Below are 8,235 nucleotides of genomic sequence, written 5' to 3' on the forward strand. Positions count from 1 at the left end.
GATGGTGGAAACCATGTCTTATTTTGGCGATGATAACCTGCAGATTACCCAGCACAGAGTAATGTCTTCTGCACATAGAAATGTATCAGAACGAATAATCTGACTAGAGTGAATTTTCAGAGCTGTTACTTCTATAATAGCTTCCTTGTTCCACCAGGGGGCAGTATGTCATTCTTTAAAGGGATCTTAGCAGGAAGAAAAAAAAAAAAGGGAACCCATGCAAGCACAGGGTAGCAGGGTCAGCTCACTGTCTAAAGCGCTGGGGATTAAACACATCTCTGGTAGGCAGGCAGAAAGAGGGGCCTCAAATAGACAATAAAGATGGCAAACATGAAGCTTTTTCCTCATACTCCTACCAAAATCCTTAAAGGCTTAGCAGGCTATTGCTCCTGCTAGTAGTCCCATCTACCACCACGCCTTCCCAAACAGAGCTGGGTGGTTCAAGGCCTGATCCAGTCATCTTTACCTCAAAGTTGTGGGCCTGACTCTGTCTTTGTTCAGACTGACCAACCATAAATTGGAGGAAGAAGACCATTCAAAAGACCCTGAAAACTCTTAACTCTCAAAGAGAGACCAGATTTTGGGCTTCCCCCTGTACTTTGTGGAAAAACTTTTTCTGTGTGTGCCTTGCTATGCATGTGTGCTCTTGAGTTTCCTCACCTCTAATAAAAGCCTTTCTTTGCTGGCTGATAATGGGTGCTGGATTTGAGGGGTTTTTTTCCCCCTGCACCCATCCCTTGTGCTTTCTTTTCATTCTTTGACTGCAGAGAAGAAAAATCCTATCCAGACCCCTGAAGGGTAGCATGTGTTTGTGCGGAGTAGGTCTCTTCTCAAGAAGACCTATTTTTGAGTGCAAAAAGCAGATGTTGGTATTTCATTTATGCTTTTTACAAAAACAAAAAGGAATATTAAACTAGTAGATAACTTCGATAGCCTGACATAGCATTTTTGTTTGTTTCTTGTTTGGTCACACTGCTGTCACCCAAAGTGAAAACATGCCCCACAACACAAACACACACACACAATTTCACATTTCGATTCTGGACAGAAGAAGGAGATTTGGAGTTTGATTGTCAAAGCTCCTATCCTGTACAATTCTATCCTCTAACACTGGATGTCTCAATCTCCTCCCACTTCCTGTTAAACTGTCAAGTAAATAAAGGATGAGATACCATACTATGTAAAATGTGTGCAAAAGACCCAGTAAAAAGAGAAAGGAGGGAAGCTTTGGAGAGAGGGTAAGGAAGTAGGGGGAAGCAAGGGAGGTTGAAGTAAGCATGCTTAAAAAGGAGGGAAAAAAAGAAGAAATGGAAAATGAAGCAATTCATTAAAGTTTAAATGATCCTTTCTATCTCTTCTGCATGGCTTGAGATGACCCTGCCTTCCAGCGGAGGTGGGGCAATGGGTGTGCCATTGGTTCTAGGCCAAAGTGATAGAACCAGCCCATCCTGAATGTCAGGTCTCCACCCAGACGAAAGAGTCTAGAGTCTACCCTCCAAACCAGAAGCCTTTTTTTTTTTTTTTTTTTTTTACTCTAGCAAAAGGATTACCAGGGCAAGAATCTTCTTTTTTTTTTTCTTTTTTTTTTTTAGTGGTAGTGGTGGGTTTTGTTTGTTTTTTCATCAATTTGTTAGTTAGTTTGTTTGTTTGTTTGTTTGTTTGTTTGTTTAGATGCAGTATGTAGCCCAAGCTGCCTTAAAACTCTCTATGGAACCTAGGTAAGCCTCAAACCCACAGCAGTAGTCTTCTGTCAGCTCCTCAAGTGCTGGGATTACAGGCATGAGCCACCATACCTAGCTTCCAACACTTTTTGATGTGAAACAAGCCATTAAACTTTTTTTCAAGCTACAGAACTGGTTTTGTCTTGCGTACATGTTCTTAGGGGTGGCTGTTAAGCAAAGTGGTGACAGCCAGACAAACCTAGAAGTTGAAACACAAATGGGGCAAGCATACACTGACTAAATGAGAGCATCCTGGAAGACTACATGAGGGAGGGGAAAAAAGCTCATTTAAAATGTTCCTTAGCACTTAGTGTTTGATAGACTAACTAGAAGGCTGCAGACTACCCCAACCTCTGAGACACTAAAGCACAGGGAACTGAGCAAGGTGTGTCTACTTCAAGAAGTAGCTAATTCCTAAAATACCACAGCTACAGATTCTTTCTCTTGCCTTAAAGCCTTTGACCTCTGGTAAACACTTACTGGGCTGGTGACTCTTGAAATCTTATCAGATATTTGCATCTAAATCATACTGAGGTTATCAGGTTCCATCCCTTTAAGCATATTTCAGAAAGAGAATCAGGAGGCAAGTTCCCTAAAACCTGGAAGGGAAGAAGAGGGCTGCTTGGAGTGTGGTGTAGCTCTGTAACTTGATATATGGCCTCTGTCAGCCATGCTGAAGAACATATTTTAATATATTACTTTTCTTTTTGTTTTGTTTTGTTTTTCGAGACAGGGTTTCTCTGTGTACCCCGGATTGTCCTTGAACTCACTCTGTAGACGAGGCTGGCCTCGAACTCAGAAATCCACCTGCCTCTGCCTCCCAAGTGCTGGGATTAAAGGCGTGAGCCACCACTGCCTGGCATTACTTTCCTTTTGTGAACAAAATGAAACAGAAAGAAAATAAACCAACATCAAGTAGCAAAGCTTTTATTCAAATAAAATTCTGTTGCTGCAAATCTTTCAGAGAATGAGGACAAAGAAGATTAACCAGCTCTCCTTCTGACAGCCTCTCACGACAGAGCATTGTCCAGAAAAAGAACCTTTGAGTTTGAAATCCTTGTGAAAGCAGCAACCTCAAGTTCAAAGCTCTTATCTATATGTCTAGATCCTTCTCTCCTGTCATTCCACACAGATTAATATTCTTAATATTTGTAGAAAAAATCTGCAGAACGTGTCACCGGTTCACCTGCCAACAGCCATTGAAGATGTTGTGAGCATTATCACTTGTCTTTTCAACCTAAATTCTCTCCCTTTTAGTCCCAGGCACTTTCTGACTTCAGATAAAGAAGCTCAATGCTGAGATGTTATACAGAAACCTAAAAGCAGTATTAAACATTCTAAACCACCTTCTTTTTACTTATATTTAATTTTCAGATTAATAAATAAATTATATTTTTATTATATAAGTAAACATAGATTAATAAAACAAAGAAAGTTAAAAAACTAAATTTTATTTACTTTCCAGAATTAAATATAAAAGCTGACACTGACCCTATAACTATTTCCAAATTTTACTACCACTGCCTGTTACAACTACTAGCATTTTAAAGAAAGAATGGAACATCAGAATCTTACTTAGGTCCTGGACACTGTGGTCCTGGTCTTGTTGGACAGGCCCTAAAACACATTTCTATCCATAAAAGAAGAAAAGCAAATACATCAAGATTCTTTGTAAACATGTAGTGTTGAGCAATGCAATAACAGGCTGGATTTCATAGAGCCTCTTTAAAACCCAGAACCTCTGATAAATTCCACAATGATACAAGGCTCCTTTGGAAATTATTTCATGCTTTGTTTGTGGTGAAATTGTAGTTGTCTCAAAATGTGGTTGGCCACAACTTTTTTTTCAGATTGATCAAATTAACTATTTAAAAATGTTTTTACAACAAAAAGAATATAAGCTGAGGAAAGGGTCTTATATGTGCTCATTGCTTGAATGCATTCTTACCATGCATAAGGAACTAGACTTTACAACAAACAGAGAGCGTTGGCCTGAGCTCTAGGAGCTCATAACAAGGAAAAGTCATATGTGCAAAGCTGTGCCATAAGTAAGTTCATAAGTAACTCTCCTGTGACTACAGCTCTGGAAAGCTTCTGTAGGAGTCAGTTTCAAGAGGCAAATGCTGTTAGAAGCAGAGCTACCCCAGGAAGCACCTGGGGTGATACTTCATCCCAAATCCTCTTCAGAAATGGAGGCATGGGTGTGGGGGTGGGGCTATAAACAACAAGGCAGAATAAGAGAACACTATACAACTGACTGAATATTAGTCTGATTGTAGAAGAGTTCATAGGAAAGTGACAACATAGCTCAGTAGATAAAGCAGACTGCTTCTATGTGCATGTTGCTGAAGAATGGACAAGCAAAAGGAAACATGACTGAATCAAGAGATCTGGTAAGTAGCCAAAGTGGAAGAAACTTATAAAAGTGTTATTTGATTCCTCTTGATGTCTCCCTCCCAGAAGACCTGCCTTCCCTGGCTCCAGGGACAGAAAGGGTGGAAGAAGTCTGTGTTCTGAGAGTTGAAAGCTGTCAAGAAACTAATATGAGAATGAGCATATCTCAAATAACAAGAACTACATAAGCCAAGCTCATAGCTGACCTTATATAGAGTGATCAAGGTTGAAATTGTTTTCTCTACAACATGGCACAAACAGAAGCCCATTTCTACTACCACCACCATTTTTTAAAATATTAAGAATATTGGAGCTGGGCCATGGTAGTGCACACCTTTAATCTCAGCACTTGGGAGACAGAGGCAGGCAGATTTCTGAGTTCAAGACCAGCCTGGTCTACAGAGTGAGTTCCAGGACAGCCAGGTCTACACAGAAAAACCCTGTCTCGGAAAAAAAACAAAAACAACAAACAAACAAAGAATATTAGAAAGATTTGAGAAAGTTACCTCAGAGAAACAAGCCATGGCTCTCTGTGCCCTTCCCCAGCCTTGAGCAGGCCTGAGAGCCCTTGTTTACCACAACAGACCAAATAATAGGACCTAGGTGGAACTAGCCACCTTGACTGCACGTCAATAGACACCTAGGTGGAGTCACCCACTTTGGCTGCCTGTATCGCCTGCTACAGGAACTGCAAAGAAGAACTGCCCCTGGGCTTGCCTTGAGACGTCTCCGGCCATGATCCGTGACCAAGAATGGATTATCCCACCCAACCCTCCCAGCTGAAACTAGGAAGTGTCCAGGCAGGGTCTTTCCCTTTAAATTGAAAGCTGAACATTAAACCATTGAGCCTTGATCAGAGAACTTTGTCTTGGCTTCATCTTTTCTCGTTCTCCGTCCCCCTTTCATTCCCAGGTCCCCCTTTCGTTCCCAGCACTCTTTTCAGGTGAACTCATTCGACTTGTGGCCGCGGGCCGGCTACAGCTCTCTAAATAGGAGTGAACAGTTAACTGACCTTTGTTTACCAATACCACACAATATATGACTGTAGAATGTACCACAAAGCATAGTTATCAAAACAGCACTGTGCTAGCCTAAGCCAGCTTGGGGGCTACTTACTGCTACTCAAGATAAAACCTGGGGGAAAAAAAAACCACACACTTACAGACAACTTCTCTTGGTTTCAAAGCCTAAATCTAAGACATTGGGTCCATGAAGTCACTAGAAGAAAATATGGAGAGAATTTTAAGACACAAGTATGGGAAATAAATAGTAAACAGGTTATATTCTCTCAAACCAAGATGTTTCAGCAAAGAAAATGCTCAATAGAGTGGAGACATCAAGTGACTCATGGTATTTCTTTTTTTTTTTTTTTTTGGAATTGAATATCTTCAATTATTTGTGCATTTTAAGTTAACTTCATTGTCTTTGGGGACAAATTATACTTAGCATGGCATACTAACTTTTGATACGCTGTTGAATATGCTTTTCTAGTCCATTAAGGAGTTTTAGAGCAAATTACCAGATAAAAATTTTGAAAAAAAAAAAAAAAACAGATAAACAACTTACTATGTAGGCAGGTATGGCACACATCCTTAATTACAGCACTCTGGAAGAAGATGCAGAGATCTCAATATCTGTGAGTTCAAGATCAGCCTGGTCTAAATTTTAAGTTCCAAGCCAGTCAGGAAAAAAAAAAAATCTAGTCATATAGTATATAAGAAAAATTCAATATCACTAAACGTCAGACAGTGTAGAATAAAACCACAATTACAATGAGACATCATCAGGCTCTCAATTAACATGGCTGCTTTCAAAAACATATTCAAATGCTAACCATCCTGACTTGAATATCCCACATTGTATACATGCATTAATTTATTATATCATGCTCACAAATATGTACAGTCATCTTTTAAAAAAATCTTCAAAAATGTTCTTTTATGAAAAGACTAGATTAAGTTATTCTTACAAAAATATAATATGTACTTGCATATAAATTAAGCCCCAAACAAGGCAGAAAACTACAACTATGAGGTTTAAGCAGAAATGATAAAGGTACTTCCTGCCCTCCCTCCCCGCCCCGGGTTTCTGCAGTGTTCTCTGCTGCTCACTCTCCATAGACCTGAACCCAGAATCTTTTATTTTACCACATCTAAACTGTGGTGTGTCCCACACTGTCTCCTGTGTGCATACTTTCATCACAAGAGTCAGACTGCTCTGCATGTAACTGTGTCTGTGTCTATATGTGTGTCTTTCCCATCACCTTGCAAGCTACTTGGAAGGAAGGGGCTTACTTTTCCTAGTCTAGCACCCATGCTGCTTTCGTAGTGGAAAGCCACACATAATAAATGAATGTTTGTTGAATTGATGGTATATATATTAATCATTATTAATTAGCAGCCTTGTTTTAATTTAATGATGGAGAATATATTTTACTAGCTAGGCCTATGTTCTGAACTGTTTTAGTTTCCTTGTCAAGAGACATGGCTTCACCCAAGTCCTACCATATTATACACTCCCACTGTGACCCGGACTCTCAAAGACAAGGTTAGAAAGTGGTGCAACTTGCAAGATGGCATGACCTGCATTTCCCCTTTTTATCTACTTTTCTTTTGGAAGCACTCATTACAGAGTCAAGACTTTTATGGAAAATAGGCTTTATTTCAGAGTTACAGAGAGGAAGAATGTGGTAGGTGAATAAATTCTCCAAAAACATATTCTCAAAAAAAAAAAATTCTAATCTAAGGAACCTAGAACGCTACCCTATTTGGTAAAAAGTTTTTTTTGGTTTGTTTGGGTTTTTTTTCCCCCCTCATAATTGAGATTAGGCCAGACATGCTATGCCAAGGATGTTCTGTTTTGTTTTGTTCGCAATACTAGGGACTGAGCCCAGGGGCTAATGCTTAGCTTCTGAGCCATAGCCCTAGTCCCTTTTAAAATTCTAATTTGAGACAGACTTTTACTAGACTCAGCTCACTCACTTCTGCCCAGCCTGCCAAGTACTCCAGTCAATAGGAGTGTGGATTGACAGGAAGTTACTTTCTCTTTCTTTTTTTATTTTTTTTTAATTTTTTTTCTTTTTTAATCAAGTCAAAGTTTTTTACTATCAGTTACATGCTCTATAGAAAAAGGTGTGGAGAACAGGTCAGGGTTGTGCAAAAAGCTAGGTTCCTACCTACTCTATTTACACAGTTGTGGGGATGCCCCCACTTCAGGTGCAGGAGCTGCACTTGTCCCGGAAGCCTCTTTGCAGATGCAGCCCTGGGAGCACTTCCCCCAGCCCACCGGGTTGCAGAGGCAGCAGCTTTTCTTGCAGGAGGTGCATCTGCGTGCTTTGCATTTGCAGAAGCTGGTGCAAGAGCAAGATCCATCTGAGGCATAGGAGCAGTTGGGGTCCATGGGGAATGGAGGCAGATTTTGAAGATCAATGACAGATGGGTGTTAGACTTCTACCAGTGTCATTGTTCCTTTACTTCTTATGTTATTGGCCTATGTTAACTGTACAAACAATAGGCTTCATTGTGCCATCTCCATACATCTACATAGTGTCATCATCTCTCATTGCTCTCTCTGGACCCTACTTTCCCTTCCTCACCTCCTCCTCTCCTCAATAGTCTTACTTTCCAGTCATTTTACTTTAAGTCATCTGCTTGACCAGTGTTTTGCTAGTTGTTGCTTTCTGAGACAGAGGCCTCACCCTGTAGTCCCAGCTGGCCTGCAACTTGGGGTGACCCTTTGCCTTCAGTTTTTTAGCTCTTGAGATTACACCTTGCCTGCATTTTTGACAAGTGCTTTTTATCACAGAGAACTAGAGAAGAATTAGATATGTCCATAGAGGAGTAGGCCATGTAGAGATAGAGGCAGAGAATGGGTAAGGTCATAAAATGTCTGCAGCTGGGAGAAGTTAAAGATGGTAGCCTGCAAAAGGAGCATAGCCCCATGTACATCTGGAGTGTTTCCTCAGGTGTCCTTCCCTCCTGAATTTTGTCATTTTTTAAGCCATAAGGTTTTGAGGAATTTGCTGCCTAGTCTTCAGGAAGCAAAGCCATGAAGGAACAGAGCAGAGGCAAGCAATCCATCAATGATTATTACAACCACTGAAGTTGCTGGCATCCCTGTA

The 8,235-nt window shown here is 40.4% G+C and overlaps 1 pseudogene; it reads right to left on the reverse strand.

Moving 5' to 3' along the window:
* Positions 1 to 7,326: 7,326 nt before the first annotated feature.
* Positions 7,327 to 7,514, reverse strand: LOC114609278 (annotated as a pseudogene).
* Positions 7,515 to 8,235: the final 721 nt, after the last annotated feature.

The sequence above is a fragment of the Grammomys surdaster genome, unplaced genomic scaffold (assembly GCF_004785775.1).
Source record: "Grammomys surdaster isolate TR1022 unplaced genomic scaffold, NIH_TR_1.0 125951, whole genome shotgun sequence".
In the NCBI taxonomy this organism is placed as follows: domain Eukaryota; kingdom Metazoa; phylum Chordata; class Mammalia; order Rodentia; family Muridae; genus Grammomys; species Grammomys surdaster.